The sequence below is a fragment of the Chlorocebus sabaeus genome, chromosome X (assembly GCF_047675955.1).
Source record: "Chlorocebus sabaeus isolate Y175 chromosome X, mChlSab1.0.hap1, whole genome shotgun sequence".
NCBI classification, from domain to species: domain Eukaryota; kingdom Metazoa; phylum Chordata; class Mammalia; order Primates; family Cercopithecidae; genus Chlorocebus; species Chlorocebus sabaeus.
In genome coordinates this window covers 11,526,747-11,546,956 of record NC_132933.1, presented here as the reverse complement: position 1 = coordinate 11,546,956, position 20,210 = coordinate 11,526,747, and positions in this window count along the sequence as shown.

Here is a 20,210-nt window from a genome sequence, read left to right as displayed (position 1 = left end):
GTTTTAATCATGCACCAGCTTCTATACACCATAATGGCAGATACCTGGTTTTAATCACCTTTACAGAACTACATATTATAATATAGTATGGATCACAAAGCAGATGTTTGCTAAAATGTTATCTAAACAAAATAGTCACTACCAGAGAGGTGACAACCAAAAGAGATGATACAGAGACAGAGAGATAACCAGAGTTTGAGGTTTGGGTATGTTCCCAGTTGGAAAGTAGTGTGAACAGAAAGAACTAGTGAATAAGTGTTCAAAGAACTAGAAAAAAAAAGTTTATCATTGTCTAAAGGAAGCCAAGTTAGGAACTTGAAGAACTAGTTTATATAGCCCTGGAGAGCTGGGACCCTATTAACTTTTTTTTTTTTTTTTTGCAATGTTGTCATATTTGACTCATATAACCCTAAGTCACTGGATCTAGGACATATCCAATTCATATTTTGAAGAATTTTTTTCTTAGTACCAGCAAATATTAGACCTATCTAATAATTAACAGAACTATAAGTTTTAAATATTTTTTTCAATGTAAGCAACTCAGGAAATTTCTTTCATGCTGCCAATGCTATGAATGAGTTTAGTCAGCATTTCTTGATGCTGCTTATAAAAGTTGTCTGGGAATATTGTGCTCTCAAGCAGAAATTACCTGAATGAGCCTTGGGCTTACAATAATCAAGATACCTGCAACCAGAAAAATAACGGAGGCAGCAGAATCCTCACCAAAGCTCTGAAGTACCACATCAAATAGATTCCTTTCAGGAAGAATTTGGCCTTGGCCTTAATTACTGTGTAGTATACAACATATTAAGTAGTGATACTGATATTGCTGCTGATAATAAACCAAGTAAGACCCCTATGTGAGTATATTATTTCAAGATACAGTAATTAGCCTCCAACTAATAAAGATACTTAGGATGATTATTTCTAGGTTCTGAAATTTTACATTTATCTGTAAAATGAATTGTTTCAAAAAAAAAAAAAAAAAACTGAAGTGGTAAAATAAACGTTGTTGATCTTCCCCCAAAAGTACAGTGATATGGTTTGGCTGTGTCCTCACACAAGTCTCATCTCGAATTGTAATCCCCATAATCTCCACATGTAGAGGGACCCAGAGAGAGGTTAATTGGATTAAGGCGGTGGTTTCCCCCATGCTGTTCTCATGATAGTAAGTGAGTTCTTACGAGATCTGAGAGTTTTATAAGGGATTCTTCCCTATTCACTTTTTTTCGCCCTGTCTTTCACCTGCCACTATGTAGGATGTGCCTCTTCCCTTTCCACCATGATTATAAGTTTTCGGAGGTTTCTCCAGCCATGCAGAACTGTGAGTCAATTAAATCTCTTTTCTTTATGAATTACCCAGTGTCAGGTAGTATCTTAATAGTAGTGTGAGAACAGATTAATACATAAAAGAAGGAATCTAGGAAATTCGTATCCTGTCTACTCCTCATCCTCTATTGCTGCTAACAAGCTTTACAGGAAAGCAGTTCCCCCTGAAGCTAATAAATTGAAGTTAAAGGTAAAGCCTGTAAACTTCTATAGTTACTGTATGAATGTCTTCTTTTGAGAAATGTCTGTTCATATCCTTTGCCCACTTTTTGATGGGGTTGTTTGTTTTTTTCTTGTAAATTTGTTGGAGTTCTTTGTAGGTTCTGGATATTAGCCCTTTGTCAGATGAGTAGATTGCAAAAATGTTCTCCCATTCTGTAGGTTGCCTGTTCACTCTGATGGTAGTTTCTTTTGCTGTGCAGAAGCTCTTTAGTTTAATGAGATCCCATTTGTCAATTTTGGCTTTTGCTGCCGTTGCTTTTGGTGTTTTAGACATGAAGTCTTTGCCCATGCCTATGTCCTGAATGGTACTACCTAGGTTTTCCTCTAGGATTTTTATGGTATTAGGTCTAACATTTAAGTCTCTAATCCATCTTGAAAGAAGACATTCATACAGCCAACAGACACATGAAAAAATGCTCATCATCACTGGCCATCAGAGAAATGCAAATCAAAACCACAATGAGATACCATCTCACACCAGTTAGAATGGCGATCATTAAAAAGTCAGGAAACAACAGGTGCTGGAGAGGATGTGGAGAAATAGGAACACTTTTACACTGTTGGTGGGATTGTAAACTAGTTCAACCATTATGGAAAACAGTATGGCGATTCCTCAAGGATCTAGAACTAGATGTACCATATGACCCAGCCATCCCATTACTGGGTATATACCCAAAGGATTATAAATTATGCTGCTATAAAGACACATGCACACGTATGTTTATTGCAGCACTATTCACAATAGCAAAGACTTGGAATCAACCCAAATGTCCATCAGTGACAGACTGGATTAAGAAAATGTGGCACATATACACCATGGAATACTATGCAGCCATAAAAAAGGATGAGTTTGTGTCCTTTGTAGGGACATGGATGCAGCTGGAAACCATCATTCTTAGCAAACTATCTCAAGAACAGAAAACCAAACACCGCATGTTCTCACTCATAGGTGGGAACTGAACAATGAGATCACTTGGACTCGGGAAGGGGAACATCACACACCGGGGCCTATCATGGGGAGGGGGGAGGGGGGAGGGATTGCATTGGGAGTTATACCTGATGTAAATGACGGGTTGATGGGTGCAGCACACCAACATGGCACAAGTATACATATGTAGCAAACCTGCACATTGTGCACATGTACCCTACAACTTGAAGTTTAATAAAAATAAATAAATTTAAAAAAAAACAAAAAAAAAACAAAAAAAAAAACAAAAAAACTTCTATAGTTACAAGCCTAATGTAAGCTGTATGAAATTCACGAATACTGCGTCAAAGAGTTAACAGTATAAGGAATAGTATTAACCATCCTCTCTTCATCACCCCCTACCCACACGCACACTCATCCTTTTCAGCATTTATTATTGTACTCTTTATCTCCATAAGATCAACTTTTTTAGCTCCCACATATTAATGAGAACAAATAGTATTTGTCATTCTATGCCTGACTTATTTGACTTAACATAATGACCTCCAATTCCATCATATTGCTGCTTTGAGGGTTTTCATCATGGAGGGATGTTGAATTTACCAATTGTTTTTCCTCATCAGTTAAAATTATCATATGGTTTTTATTCTTCATTCTATTAATATAATGTATCTCATTGATTGATTTGCATATGTTGAATCATTTTGTATCTTGGGGATGATGAACTTCATAATGATGAACGATCCTTCTATTGTATTGCTGAATTAAGTTTTGTAGTATTTCATTGAGAATTTTTGTATCAACACTCACCAAACACATTTGCCTATATTTTTATTTTTTATATGTCTTTGTCTGGTTCCGTTATCAGTGTAATATGGGCCTTGTAGAATTAATCTAGAAATATTATCTCTTCCTCTATTTTTAGAAACATTTGAGTAGGATTGGTGTTGGTTATTCTTTAAATATTTTGTAGAATTCAGCAGTGAATCCATTGGGCAACAGAACTTTCTTTACTGGGAGACTTTTTGTTACAGCTTCAATATTGTTACTTATTATTTATTTGTGAATGTTTTGGATTTTTTCATAGTTCAGTCTTTGAAGGTTGTATGTGTCCAGGAATTTAGACATTTGTTTTCCACACTTTTCCATTTATTCGTATATACTTGCTTATAGTAACCACTAATGTTCCTTTAAATGTCTGCACTATTAGTTGCAGTAGCTCCTTCTTTTCTCTGATTTTATTTATTTGGGTCTTCATTCTTTCTAAGTCTGGATAAAGGTTTGTCAATGTGGTTTAACTTTTCAGAAAACAAACTTTTTATTTATTTGATCTTTGGTGTTGTTTTCTTTAATTTTATTTGTTTCTGCTCTGATTATTACTATTTCTTCTCCTAATTTTGGGATTTGTTTGCTCTTGCTTTTCCAGTTATTTGAGATGCATTGTCACGTTATTTGATGTTTTTCTTATTTTTTTTGATGTAGGCACTTACAGATATAAAATTCCCTCTTAGTGCTGCTTTTGCTGTATCTCAAAAAGTTTACTTTGCTATATTTCCATTGTCATTAGTTTAAAAAACTTTTCAATTTTACTTTTAATTTTTTTATTGACCCACTGGTCTTTCAGGATATTGTTTAATCTCCATGCATTTGTATAGTTTCCACAATTTCTCTTGTTATTAATTTGTAGTTTTATTGCACTGTATTCATAGAAGATGCTTGATATTATTATTTTTTTGAATGCTATATGACTTGTTTTGTGTCATAACATATGGCCTGTCCTTGAGAATGATCCATGTACTGGGGAGGAAAAACTGTGAATTCTGGAGCCATTAAAAAATTTTTCTGTAAGTATGTATCAGGTACTTTTGTTCTATACTGCACATTAAGTCCAATGTTTCTTCACCGTGTTCCTGTCCAGGAGATGTGTCCAATGCTGAAAGCTGGGTGTTGAATCTCTAGCTATTTTTGTATTGGTGTTGATCTTTCTCTGTAGCCCTAATTTGCTTTGCATATTTGGGTGCTCCAACGTAGGGTGTATATATACTTACAATTGTTTTATCCTATTGCTGAATTGATCACTTCTTCATAGTAAAATAACCTACTATGTCTCTTCTTATATATTTGTCTTGAAATATATTTTGTCTGATGTAAGTATAGCTACTCATGCTTTCTTGGTTTTTGGTTTGCATTCACACGGAATACCTTCTTCTATCCCTTTATTTTTAGTATATATATCCTTATAGGTGAAGTGTGTTTCTTGTAGGCAGCAGATCATTGGAGCTTTTTATTTTTTTCCATTCATCCATTCTGTGTCTTTTGATTGGACAGTTTAGTCCATTTATACTCAAGATTATTGATAAGTAGAGACTTACTCCTGCCACATCGTTATTTTCTTTCTGGTTACTTTTTGGTCTAATTTTTCTTGTGTCTTTTATTCCTTTCTTTAGGGAAGGTGATTTTCTATGGTGGTATGCTTTAATTTCTTGGTTTTTATTTTGTGTGTATCTGTTGCATGTTTTTCATTTTGACATTACCATGGGGCTAGCAAGTGCTATCTTAAAACCTGGTATTTTAAATTGTTTACAACTTAACACTGATTGCATAAAAAACATGCAAAGAGAAAAATGCAAACTCTAAAAGTTCACACTTTTCCCCTAATTTCATGCCACTCTCTCTTGGCCTGTTGGTCCCCTGGTCTGTACGCTGTCCACTGAAAAGTCTGCTGCCATATGTGTTGGATTTCCATTGTATTTTTCCTTTATCTTGCTAATTTCAGGATGTTTTCTTTATTCTCGACCTTTGTGAGTTTGATTATTAAATGCCTCGAGGTAGTCTTTTCTGGGTTAAGTCTACTTGGTTTTCTATAACCTTCTTGTACTTTAATGTTGATATCTTTCTCTAGGTTTGGAAAGTTCTCTTATATTATACCCTTGAATAAACTTTCTACTCCTGTCTCTTTCTCTTCCTCCTCTTTAATGCCAATAACTCTTAGATTTGTCTTTTGAGGCTGTTTTCTAGATTTCAAAGGTGCGTTTCATTGCTTATTATTATTTTATCTTATATCTCCCCTGTGTATTTTCAAATAGCCTGTCTTTGAGCTCACTAATTCTTTCTTCTGCTTGATCAGTTCTGCTAATATAAGACTCTAGTGCATCCTTCAGAATGTCAATTGCATTTTTCAACTCTCAAATTTCTGTCCTATACTTTTGACTTATTTCAATCTCTTTGTTAAATTTATCTAATAGAATTCTGAATTCCTTCTCTGTGTAATCTTAATTTTTTTTAGTTTCCTCAAAACAACTATTTTGAACCCTTTTTCTGAAAGGCCCTATATCTGTGTCTCTTTAGACTGGAGCATGGTGCCTTGTTTAGTTTATTTGATGAGGTCATGTTTTCCTGGATGATGTCGATGCTTGTAGATGTTCTTTGGTGTCTGGGCATTGAAGACATGTATTTATTGTGTCTTCAAAGTCTGGGATTGTTTGTTCCTGTCCTTCTTGGGAAGAATTTCCAGGTATTAGGAAAGACTTGGGCCCCAAGCCCAATAACACTGTTTTACAGACTTGAAGAGGCAATGCCTTGATGGTCTTGGGTAAGACACACAAAAAAATTATCTGGATTACAAGCCACAGACTCTCGTTCTTATATCTTACTTTCTCCCAAATAGTCTCTCTCTGTGTCTTGAGCCAGCTGAAACAGCTCGTGGTGATGAAAGCACCCCTGTGGCCACTACCACTGGGACTGTGCTGGGTCAGACCTGAAGCTAGCACCACACTGGGCCTTACTCTATGCCCTTCCCTTCAGGGTGTTGAGATTTCCCAGGCCCCGTGCATGTCAGGAGATGCTTTCTGGTAGCTAGATATTAGATTGAAAAACCTTAGCAGTTCTACTGTGGCTATGCTGACACTGAAACCACAATACACTTCCCACTCTTCTCTCTCCTTACCACAGAAAGAGGAGCCTCTTCCTGTGGCCACTAGCACCACCATTCCACAGGGATTTCTTCTAGGCCACTGCATGTGTTCACTTAAAGCCCAAGTGCTCTTCTATCAGTTTTTGATGAATGCTGCTACACCTGGTGCTCAATTTTCAGGGCAGTTGGCTCCCCTCTGTGCCCTGACAGATCCAGAAATGATTTCCAATATCCTAGGACTGAACTCAGAAACCCCAGGTGATTGCTTATTGCTCTACTCTACTGTGCTTGAGCTGGTACCTAGTGTACAAGGCAAGGCCCCCTTTACATTTCCCTCTGCTTTTCTCAAACAGAAGGAGTCTTTTACCATAGGGTTCACAGTTGGCAATGTGCTCAATCTCCTCTGAAGCCAGCACATCTCAGAGCCCAAAGATCATAGTATATTCCCTCAGTATTGCTGGTGGTTATTTGGGGCCCAAGGGCTCCTTAGTCAGCAGGTGACTAATCCTGCCAGGACTTTGTCCTAACTTTCAAAGTAATTGGTTACCTTTTGGCCCAGGGTGTGTAAAAAGAATGTCATCTGATAGCTAGCGCCTGGAATGGGGGTCTCAGCCCTGCCCAGTGCCCTATCCTACTGTTGCTGAGCTGGTACCCAAGATGCAAGGCAAAGTCCTCTTTACTCTTCACTCTCCTCTCCTTATGCAGACGATGGAGTCACTTTTACTGCTATGAGCTGCACTACCTGGGTTTGAGGAAGGGATGGAACAAGCCCTCCCTTAGCAATGCCAGTTGGTTTCTTTCTACATAATATGCCACACTAGCCTTTGTTTCGTAGTCTGCTTTCCAAGTTGACCTAGGATCCCAGAGCATTTCAGCCCTCGGTGGTGAGGCTTGCCAAGCAACTCCAGTTCTGACTACTGGGATGTACAATTCCCCTGTGGCTAAGGCTGGTCCAAATGTGCTCTCTTTATATGGTTGATGACTGAGCAGCTAGCTGTGATGGAGCAGCACTGGGTTCAATATAAATTTCCCCAGTCACGGTGCTACTCCTTCCCAAAGTGCCCAGATTCTCTCTCTGTGATAGGTGGCTCTTGCTGGTGGATGGGAGCGAAGTGGAATTGGCAATTCAAACTGTTTCTCCTGCCCTGCTTAATGTGTCTTTCCAAATTATGAAATTACTGTGATTAAATATATCACCTCATTTTTGCTTCTTCTGAAAATGCTTTTCTATATAAAGATATTTGTTAAAATTTGGTGCTCTACCATGGGGGATGAACAGCGCATGCTTCTATGCCACCATAATTTTCTACCCACTCCCTTATCCATTTCTTAGTGTCAATATAGTAGTGATGAATTCTCTGTGTTTTTGCTTGTCTGGACAGATTTTATTTCTCCTTTATTTATGAAGAATTATATTGCTGAATATAATATCCTTGGCTGCCAGGTTTTTAAATAAATTTCTGAACTTTGAATATATTATCTCATTCTCTCCTGGATTTTAAGATTTCTTCTAGAAAGTTCACTTTTAGTCTGATGGGGCTTCTCTTATCAGACTAAACTTTTATCAGACTAGCACATAGGTGACTACGTGCTTCTCTATTGCTGTTTTTAGAATTCTTTCATTGTCTTTGACTTTTGAGAGTTTGACTATAAAGTACAATGGAGAATCCTTTTTGCTCTTTGGGGATCTCTGAGCCTCCTGTATCTGGATATCTAAATCTCTTGCTAGACATGGAGAGCTTTCAGCTAATATTTTATTATGTAAGTTTTAGAAGTCTTTTGTATGAATTTACCTTCTGGGACTCCAAACATTGAAATTGAAGTATGTTGTAATGTTATGGTGTCCCATACATCATGTAGGCTTTTTTTCTCTCTCTCTTATTTATTTATTTTTTCTGATTGGATTACTTCAGCAGATCTTTCTTCAAGTTCTGTGATTCTTTCTTGGGAATGATCTAATATATCATTGAGTCTTTCAAATGTATTGTGTAGTTCCTTCAAGTAATTCTTCATTTCCAGAATTTCTGTTTTTTTAATGATATCTATTATATCATTTTGATAAATTTCTCATTCATACTCTGAATTGTTTTTCTGATTTATTTGTATTGTTTATTAGTATGCAGTTGTATCTCACTGAGCTTCCTTAAAATATTTTGAATTTTTTCCTGGGAATTTGTATATTTTGGAGGGAGGGATCTGTTGCTGGAACATTATCATGTGATTTGGAGGTGTTATATTTCTTTGCATTTTCCTATTTTCTGTCTTCTAAAAATTATATCTGCACATGCATATTAATAGTTGCTTCCTTCTACATTTGACTTTTCACTCATATGGGAGGACGTTTTTCCTGATAATTTATCTATGGTGTTGATTGTGTAGGACACTGTGGTAGGACATAGTGCAGTCTCAGCATGATTTTTTACAGCTGTAAACAGCATCAGTGATTATCTGTGATTTCCTCAGTGGCTTCAGGGACTGGGATGTCAGATTGGACAGCCTTCAGGCTCCCATGGTCGCTGGGGTGGGCTGAGTGTGCCTGTCATAGGGCCACTGGGCCGTGCATACTAGCACCAGTACCAGCAGATCCAGGCATGCTGATTCTTGGGCCTCCAGGAGGCTTGCTTAGATGCCTGTAGTGACAGCATTGGGCCAGGTGGTGTGTAGGTTCTTAAGCCCCTAGACAGATGGCACAGCATGGGAGATGTCAGTAGCCATGGCAAGTTGACATTCTGAGTGATGAGCGGTGTGTGTTGGTGTTGGTAGTGGCTGTGATCAGCTTAGTGGGCCATTATCCAAGCCAACAGGTGGCACATGTAGGTAGGTACTAACTGTGGTGTCAGTGACAGGCTGGGTAGGCCCAACTTCAGGCCCCTAAGAGTGCTCAGGTGTCAGTGGTAGTGCACTGGGCTGCAAAATCTAAAGACCCTCAGACTCCATACTCCGGCATGAGGATGGGGCAAAGCTGGTCCAGGTAGGTTTGTGCTGAGGCCCCCAATGATTTGTGCAGATGCCTGTTATGGTAGGTAGTGTTCGGGAAATCCTTAGGCCCCTGGCAAATGCTCACAGCCCCAGCACTGAGTGGGATGGAGCTGCCTTCAATTGTGGCAGCCTATGCCAGTGGATGGGGAACACATGCCTTGCTCATGACTCAGCCCTGATGGTGACAGCTTGTGCCTTGCTCATACGTCACCCATGGTGCCACTGGGGCCCAGGAGAGTTTGCAATCTGTTGTAGGCTGGAGTTTTAAAATGACGTCTTGCTGTAGCTTCATAGGTCTTGTGGAAAGTGGAGGTCCCAAGACAAGCTCTCTCTCTCTGGAGCAGTGCCATGCTGCAATCTCCAGGAAGTTCCCTGTGTTTGTTTCAGGGCTTAAGAGTTTGTAATGATTCTCCTATGGCTAGGATTGCAGGAGTTCATTGTGGGACGGTGGTTCCCTGAGAGTCTCTCACTTACCCTTTACCCACACTGAAGAGATTATCCAAGCCAATAACAGCCAAGTAAGCTGCTTCACTTTCCCTTTTTTTTTTTTTTTTTTTTTTTTTTTTTTTTTTTTTTTTTTTTTTTGCTTTAGGTGTTTCCTGCACTTTTTTGTTCAGCTCCACTATTCTGGTCTTAGATGACTTATTTGAAGTGCGATTATCTACTCACTATTTTGGTTCTTCTTAGTGGAGGAGATGAGTAAAACATGCCTCTATTCAGCCATCTTGAAACCCCTCTGCAATGAATCTTTTTTTAAAATTCAGTGTGTTTCTGTAGCCATTGGATCACAAATGTTCTGTAGTCACCAATTTCTTCCCTTCTTTAGCTTGTAAAGAAGGGAAGTAATCACTGTAATCCTGAAATAATGGCAGAAAGAAAGTATCTCCAAAGAAAAGAAAATATGTTCATAAGTAGTAGAGGGATTATAGTCCAGGCTATATATGTTATATTAATTATAACCATATCCAGGGAGATTGAGGCGAAAGTTTTAAAGAAAAAAGTCAAATTGCATTCAGGTTGTTTTAAAAGTTCATTAGCTACAGGGGATTGTTACATGTGATAATGTATGTACAAGCCATTGCTAGGAGAATGTCTTCATAGGAACAACCCTGACTGCAAGGTCACAGTTTAGTAAGGTTACTTTCAAGATTGTGGTTAGGACTGGCTTTTACTAGAAATAAGTCCTCATCATCTTTAACTGCATGGTTGTGTTTTTGGCAGAGTCCTTTGATGATAGCTCCTGTTGTCAGGCAAACGTGCATGAGGACCCTGACTTCATGGCCTCGTGACTCTATTTTGTTAGGGTTTGACATCAATAACTCCATTGTGATAAATCTCACACACACAGGACTTTGAATTCACAAAAATATTATGTGCAAAAAAATTATTTTATTTCAAGGTTTCTCATTAAATATCATTGCAACCTATATATTTTTTATTTTATCAAAGGTGGAATTAAAGTGTTTTCTTTTTAAGATTAATGTTATTTCCCAATATATTTTTTAAAATATTAATTTATTATAAGTTTGTCTCCCTATATTCTCCTCTCCTTAATTTTCATTCTAACAGACATTATACTCCATGCTTTATGTTCTTTAGAAATGGACATACATTTGCTGAGAACAGTCATAGATGTTAGAGCTCTTCAAATGAAAGCATATAGTAATTTTGGAGAAGAATCTGGGACAGAGGGGCTTCCACAAAGCTAGAAAAAGTGACTGACTCCTGTGATAGAGGAAAGCAAAAAATCAGCACATCTGATAAAGCAAATTTGTGCTTTCTACGCTTTTGACACCTCAGGAATATAGTAGGGCCTCAGCACAAATGGATGCAGGGTATAGGAAGCTAGATCCTAGGCCTGGGACTACAAAAATATGGCAGGGTACAGCAGAGGACCCTCAATGGCATGCAACTTACATGACATTGAATGGAGGGCTGTTAACACTAAACATGTAGTGAGAGATGTCAGTGATCCTTTATCCTATCCATTTTCTCATTATCATAGAAGTCTCCTGGACGCCAGGGAAAAAAGGTAGTGTATTAGTCTGTTTTCACATTGCTATTAAAACACGGCCTGAGACTGGGTGTATTAGTCCATTCTCACACTGCTGTAAAGATACACCTGAGACTGGGTAATTTATAAAGGAAAGAGGTGTAATTGACTCACAATTCCACATGGCTGTGGAGGTCTCAGGAAACTTACAATCACAGCAGAATTGGAAGCAGGCATGTCTTACAAGGTGGCAGGTGAGAGAGACAGAATCAAAGGGGAAGAGCCCCACACTTATCAATCAATCATGTCTCGTGAGAATTCATTCACTATCATGAGAATAGCATGGGGGAACTGCCCCCATGATCCAATCAGCTCCCACCAGATCTCTCTTTCGACACCTGGGGATTACAATTCAGATTACAATTTAAGATGAGATTTGAGACAAACCGTTATCAGAGAGTGATGTTTCTTGTACACTCAAGTTGGTGGACTGAGATTAACAATCATAAGTAAGTTTTAATTTATGTATTTTATATTACAAAAATAGCATTTCTTTTAAGTTATTCAACATAAAATATTATCAATTCTTGAATAAACTTTTGCAAATTATACATGCTACTAAATTCTGGCCCTAAAACTCTGATACCTTTACTCCCCAAATTCTTAATATTTAGTGGCACCAAGAACAGAACCTAGGGCAACAGTGAAATTTAAGGTTGTAAACAGAGGGCACATAATTTGCAAAACAGACAGAAAGACAAATTAGCAAGAAAAATAAGCCAGAGAATCAGTAATTAGTGCCTGCTACTGCTTAAGTTTTTTTGAAGGCATGAGACTAATGTCTGTTAAAAGCAAAACTTTAGACAGATTATATTTAAGAGTTTAATTGAGCAAAAAACAATTGGTGTATTAGGCAGCCCCCAAAACCAGAATAGGTTCAGAGGCACTTTGGTGCTTCCACGTGGTCAGCAAGGATTTATAGACAGAAAAAGGTAAGTAACACCAGAAAATGGAAGTGAGGTAAAGAAACAGCTGGGTTTGTTACAGCTTGATGTTTGCCTTATGTGAACACGGATTGAACAGTTGGCCATTTTTGAATGGCCAAAATCAAGTGATTGGTAGGTTACAGTCTGTTTACATGTCTAGTTAGGTGACAGTTCACTAAGCACAGAGAAACCTTTAGACTAAACTTGAAATAGGTAAGGAAGCAGCTTTAGGCTAAACATAATATAACAAGTTATTGGCATCAGGAAATATAAATGTAGATAGAAATGTGGGGAGAGAACTATACACACAGTTTTTAATGGCTTCTTTTGGAAGGAAAGAGGTCTGGCATTTTCCCATGATTCTGAAACAGAGGACACAAGGGTTAGTTGTAGGAAAAAGCTGTCATGCCACCCAGTTAGGTATTTATCGGAGTGGTGAGGCATGCAACCAGAAAATGGTGTAAGACATATGCATAGTGAAGGTCAGACATCCAGAAGGAGACAGCTGCCTTTCTCATAATACTCCATGCAAGGACCTGGTACAAAGATGAATTCTGCTCTAGAAAACCACATGAATTACCTATGTAGAGAACACATTATTTATAGAATTTGCAACCTTCAGGACAAGGTGGATTGAGAATATGGGTGCATCCCTTCTGCTCTGCTTTCATCAGAAGTATATAGCCAGCTCTGAACATTAGTTTCCCCAGGGTCTAGTCAGGGGCAAAATGTTGACATTAGCATCAAGAGAAAGATCAAATGCAATAAATAAGAATAGCTGCACTCCTGACACACATAGTTTTTAAAAATTGAATCTTACTGCACCTACTGTTTTGTCACCTGCTTCTTCATTATATATTACTAGTGCATGTTAATGCCAATATGTACACTTCTTCCGAATCATTTTTGATAGCTTCATAAAATGTCTTTGACTAGAGGCATTGTATTTTAGGCAATCTTTAGGTGGGAGAAAAAAAAAAACACCTTTCTTTTCCTTTTATTATTTGTGTGTGTGTTTAAATAGTTTTATTCTCTTATAAAGAATACTGCTCACATTTGATTTTTTTTTTTAATTTATTTATTATTATTATACTTTAAGTTGTAGGGTACATGTGCACAATGTGCAGGTTTGTTACATATGTATACTTGTGCCATGTTGGTGTGCTGCACCCATCAACTTGTCATTTACATCAGGTATAACTCCCAATGCAATCCCTCCCCCCTCCCCCCTCCCCATGATAGGCCCCGGTGTGTGATGTTCCCCTTCCCGAGTCCAAGTGATCTCATTGTTCAGTTCCCACCTATGAGTGAGAACATGCGGTGTTTGGTTTTCTGTTCTTGAGATAGTTTGCTAAGAATGATGGTTTCCAGCTGCATCCATGTCCCTACAAAGGACACAAACTCATCCTTTTTTATGGCTGCATAGTATTCCATGGTGTATATGTGCCACATTTTCTTAATCCAGTCTGTCACTGATGGACATTTGGGTTGATTCCAAGTCTTTGCTATTGTGAATAGTGCTGCAATAAACATACGTGTGCATCTGTCTTTATAGCAGCATAATTTATAATCCTTTGGGTATATACCCAGTAATGGGATGGCTGGGTCATATGGTACATCTAGTTCTAGATCCTTGAGGAATCGCCATACTGTTTTCCATAATGGTTGAACTAGTTTACAATCCCACCAACAGTGTAAAAGTGTTCCTATTTCTCCACATCCTCTCCAGCACCTGTTGTTTCCTGACTTTTTAATGATCGCCATTCTGACTGGTGTGAGATGGTATCTCATTGTGGTTTTGATTTGCATTTCTCTGATGGCCAGTGATGATGAACATTTTTTCATGTGTCTGTTGGCTGTATGAATGTCTTCTTTTGAGAAGTGTCTGTTCATATCCTTTGCCCACTTTTTGATGGGGTTGTTTGTTTTTTTCTTGTAAATTTGTTTGAGTTCTTTGTAGGTTCTGGATATTAGCCCTTTGTCAGATGAGTAGATTGCAAAAATGTACAAAAATCACAAGCATTCTTATACACCAGTAACAGACAAACAGAGAGCCAAATCAGGAATGAACTTCCATTTACAATTGCTTCAAAGAGAATAAAATACCTAGGAATCCAACTTACAAGGGATGTAAAGGACCTCTTCAAGGAGAACTACAAACCACTGCTCAGTGAAATAAAAGAGGACACAAACAAATGGAAGAACATACCATGCTCATGGATAGGAAGAATCAATATCATGAAAATGGCCATACTGCCCAAGGTAATTTATAGATTCAGTGCCATCCCCATCAAGCTACCAATGAGCTTCTTCACAGAATTGGAAAAAACTGCTTTAAAGTTCATATGGAACCAAAAAAGAGCCCGCATCTCCAAGACAATCCTAAGTCAAAAGAACAAAGCTGGAGGCATCACGCTACCGGACTTCAAACTATACTACAAGGCTACAGTAACCAAAACAGCATGGTACTGGTACCAAAACAGAGATATAGACCAATGGAACAGAACAGAGTCCTCAGAAATCACACCACACATCTACAGCCATCTGATCTTTGACAAACCTGAGAGAAACAAGAAATGGGGAAAGGATTCCCTATTTAATAAATGGTGCTGGGAAAATTGGCTAGCCATAAGTAGAAAGCTGAAACTGGATCCTTTCCTTACTCCTTATACGAAAATTAATTCAAGATGGATTAGAGACTTAAATGTTAGACCTAATACCATAAAAATCCTAGAGGAAAACCTAGGTAGTACCATTCAGGACATAGGCATGGGCAAAGACTTCATGTCTAAAACACCAAAAGCAACGGCAGCAAAAGCCAAAATTGACAAATGGGATCTCATTAAACTAAAGAGCTTCTGCACAGCAAAAGAAACTACCATCAGAGTGAACAGGCAACCTACAGAATGGGAGAAAATTTTTGCACATTTGATTTTTATAATAAATGTTTAGAAGAAAAATAATTGAGTTAAAGATTATGGGCAATTTTAAGACTTGTAAGACACTCTGCTAAGTTGCTTTCCTAATTTGTATTTCTGCCAAGTTGCTTTCCTAATTTGTACTTCTGCCAAAGGAGTAAGATATGGTCAATTTCCTGGTACCTTTACTGCCACTAAATGTATTATTTATTTATTGCTGCATCATAAATTATCACAAACATAACAGCTTAAAACAACACATATCTATGATCTCACAGTTTCTGTTTATCAGTAATCTTGGCTTGGTTAAGCTATATTCTCTACGTCAAGGTTTTACTAAACCGAAATCAAGATGTCAGCTAGACTGTATTCTTTTCTGTAAATACAACTGGAGAAGAATTCACTTCTAAGCTCATCCAGATTCTGGGCAGAATTCATTTCCTCATTGCCAAAAGACTGAGAATTTCCTTTATTTTTTCAGCTAGAAGACTCCCTTAACTTCCTGGCAATGTGTAATCCTGCATAAGCAGTCCACAATATGACATCTTACTTTTTTAAGGTCAACAGAAGTACAAGGTAATGCTGGCTAGCAAGAGATTATTATATAACATAATCTAATCATGGGAGTGACATCCCATCACCTTAGTTAGCAGTATGCCACATATCCAACCCAAACTCTAGCAGAGGTTTTGTACAAGGGTATGGACATCATGAGGCAGAAGTAATAGCAGGACAATTTAAAAGCTGTCAAGCACACTAGATATTATCTTTTTTTTCACTTTTTATAAATCTAATATGTATTACTTGTTTTCATTTACACTTTAATTTGCACTCATATGGCTTTGATAATTAAAATAAGTTTTAAAGGAAAAAATGGTCAACAATATTAAATGTTACTTACAGAAAAAATAAATAACATATACAGTTCACAGTTTTAACTGAAATTAACCACAAATTACCTGGAGCTCTTTCTGTACTGACTTTAAAATTAACCAGGCATCAAAATAATTTCCAGAGAAGTAGTAATTTCATAATGTTTATGAGAGTGCTCTCTGGAGCTAGAATGCCTAAGTTTAAATATTAGCTCTGCTGTTTATAAGCTGTGTGATGTTGGTCAGCCATTTACTCTCTCTGAATCTCAGTGTTCTTATTTGCAAAATCTGGATGATATTAATAAATGTTTAACCTTAGTGATAACTTTCTTTCTAAGCACATTAGCATTATTTAACCTATGTAAATCTTAGTAACCTTATGAAATAGAAAATTTTAAATATATTACCCTAGGGTGTGGTGAGGATTCACTTAGTTAATTTAGGCAAAGACATTAGAACAGTGCCTTGCATGTAATAAGCACAATAAATGTTATTATAATTATTATGATATACATAGTATTGTATTCATATTCATGCTCTCAATGATATAAATATAGTATAATGTTTAAACCCTCCCCCAAATTATTAAGAGAATAACACATACACAGGAGAAAAGTGAAATCATAATCACAGATACCGAATTAGGTACCATATGGTCAAGTGACATATGTAATGTTTAAGTTCAGAAACTAACACAAGCACAGAAAACCAAGCACTGCATGTTCTCACTCATAGGTTAGAGTTGAACAATGAGAACATGTGATCACAGGGAAGGGAACATCACACACTGGGGCCTGTCAGGGAGTGGGGGGCTATGGGAGAAATAGCACTGGGAGAAACACCTAGTGTACATGGCGGGTCGATGGGTGCAGCAAGCCACCATGGCACGTGTATACCTATGTAACAAACCTGCACATCCTGCACATGTACCCCAGAACTTAAAGTATAATAAAAAAATAAAATAAAATAAGTTCAGAAAATCTAGGAATCTCTGTTAAAATAAACAAGCCACCAAGTATTTTTTAAGAATTGTTAGAATTTTGTTCCAGATAAAACTGAGAGATGAAAAATTACAAATTAATGAAACAATGGGTCCAACAGTAAGAAATGGCATGACCAAAGTTAGTCTCTAACAACCAATTAAACAATATGTATAACACAAACAGGTGCTCAGGCCTGGCAGGAAACTTCACACCAGAATATGGTTGCTGTTGATATACTGCATTAATTTGTGAATATTAATTCATGTACATATCTTTCCTGTTACAACATATTCAGTAAAATGGTGATTTGTCATAACGAACATAGTACCTCAATAAGAACATCAAATTCAATGCTGAATTGTATACTTATGATCCATATGAGGAAGGAAACAATTGAATGTCCTCCAGCTTTCATTTCCTCTAATTTACCATCAATTCCTCCCTCAAAACCTACTTCATGCACAATACCTCCTCAGACATTTACAAGCTCCTGAAATGTCTGTTACCATTTATCGTACAAAGACATAGCACCTTGCTTGTTTAGGTAAATATCAAGTACATAAATTGTGGTTTTCAGTAAGAGGGCAGGCTCCTGGATGGGGAGGAACCCTGATTTACAGCAGGAAAAGAGATTATTATTTATTGAGCACCTCATACACTTCTGACATTATGCTAAGTGTGTTCACACATATTTGTGCATTAAACTCTCACCAAGAACATTCATTGGAAGCCTGACTAACAAGAATCCAGTGATCTTACTATACGGATTAGAATGGTTTGTGCTGATGAAATATACATATTCTCTTTTCATTGATTTATCTAAAATATGATGACAAAAATGACAAGAAGTGGGCCTTACAACTCGTAGCTCACTGTACCACACAAGCACAGACAACACCCTTAACTCGTTAAATTCTAGTGATTTAAAATGAGATGTGTATTGGATACAGCAGAAATATGCCTCTGAGAGAATGGACACTATATTGAAAGTCAGGAAGCATAAAGCCTCCATCCAGGTTCTAAGCCTTGCCCTGCTGCTCATGTAGTCCAGACAATAGCAACAATAAAATGTATTTAGTGAATATTTCTTATAGCCAAACACTCTTCTAAGCATACCTATGAATTCGTTCAATCTTCACAACTACATGATGTAAGTACTATTATCAACTATGTCGTATATATGAGAAAACTTGTCCTAGTAGACGACAACTTAAAAGTTTCACTTCAGGGGGTCTCTTTGTTTGTCAATTTTGAAAGGTGATTGGTTTCTTCCTGCCCCCTGCCTTCTGCCCCAGCCCTTTGGGTATTTGAGAATCAAATTATAGAAAGAAGTGCTTTGTTTTATCAATATTTTTTTGTGTATAATACACTTAGTCATTTTTACTTGTTAAAATGTCTTAATAATATGAATAGAAACAAGTTTCAAAACATCCGGAATATTACCTAACTCTGTACTTCAGCCTATAAACCTACAGAATATCCATGCAATTCTATACATCTTTAATTTACCGGGAAATTATAATGTTATATGGTGGCTATAGAAGTGTTTTAAGAAATTTAAAATGCTCTACATGGGTAAAGATCAACCAAGTAGAATACTTGCTAAATGGAAGAACTTATTTGTTTGTTTTTAATTCATCTTCTTAAAAAGTATGTTTACCTCAAAAAAACAATTCTTTTTCTCTTCCTATTGCCACTACATCAGACAAAAATTTCTCTACCCTTCTTTACCTGGGCCTTCGTGCTTCTCTGGTTCTTGATAATAATTAATTCAAGTAAAAAGAGGTTGCTTTGGTGTTATTCATGTTCATTAAAATGGGCAGTGACAGAAAGCATGGAAAGGCAAGGGGAGTATGGGAGTTTAAAAAGGAAGAAACTAATGTTCACACTGCAGCACAGTAGTTATGCAGAAGAGAAGCAAAGAGCAGAGTTTGAAGAAGTCAGAGGAAAAACTTGAAGAATAAGTCTACCAGGACAGTCCCTCTTGTCAGTGAGATCCCCTGAGAATTCTCAGCAGCAGCAATGAAAGAGAAGCAGATTTGGCCCTACATAGGGTAAAATATTCAAGAAACTCAAGTTTGACAATAGGGAGCATTACTCCCAGAGGGGAATGTGCACTCATGCTGCCGTAACTTCAGAAAGTTGTTTTTAGCACAGACAACTACACTTTCTTTGCAATTCTCAAGCTATAATTAGGCATATGTAGACAAAGCAATTGTGTAGAATGTTCAAAAATAACAATTCATCATGGGTTTTTTTTGTTTGTTTTTTGTTTTTTTTCCCCACAAAGGAGAAATGTTGCTTTTTTTCTTTTTGATGGGTCTCTCACATTAAGAAACCAAGTTGTCAGGATTTCAGCTTTCTCTGTAGCTTATCAGTATGTTATGAGAGACATGTTGCTAAAAATAACAGGGAAGTAAACATAGGCCCCTGTATTGGAAATAGCACTGGGCCATTCACCATTGATTTTCCTTTCCCAAAGACAGCTATACCAAGACTTAGATATTTCACTTAGAGACTTTACAATTTGAAAGATATGGAGTCTTGTTGTATTGCTTCTAAAATACATGCAGAAGTTTTATTCCAGGGACTAGGTAGCCTCAGTGGATTGATTCAATGCTTAAGACTCAAATTTTAACAAGATGATGCCCATTTTACAGATATCAAAGCTGAGATTCAGGTTACTTAGAAAAATTCACTTTATATATATGTAATATATATAAATATATATAATAAACATATAATAATATATAATATATAATATATATAATAAATATAGCTAATGTGAAAGTCAGCACATTGTTTGAAACCTAGGTTTAATTCCAAAGTTTATGTTTATGTTTCTTTTAAAACCTAATGTCTATGTTCTTTTTCTACATAAATGGGTTATGTTTTTAAAATTTTATATTTTTATTTTATTTTTCCATTAGTTATTGGGGTACAGGTGGTATTTGGTTACATGAGTAAGCCCTTTAGTGGTGATTTGTGAGATTTTGGTGCACCCATCACGTGGACAGTATACCCTAACCATATTTGTAGTAGTTTATTCCTTGCCTCCCTCCCACTCTTCCCCTCAAATCCCCAAAG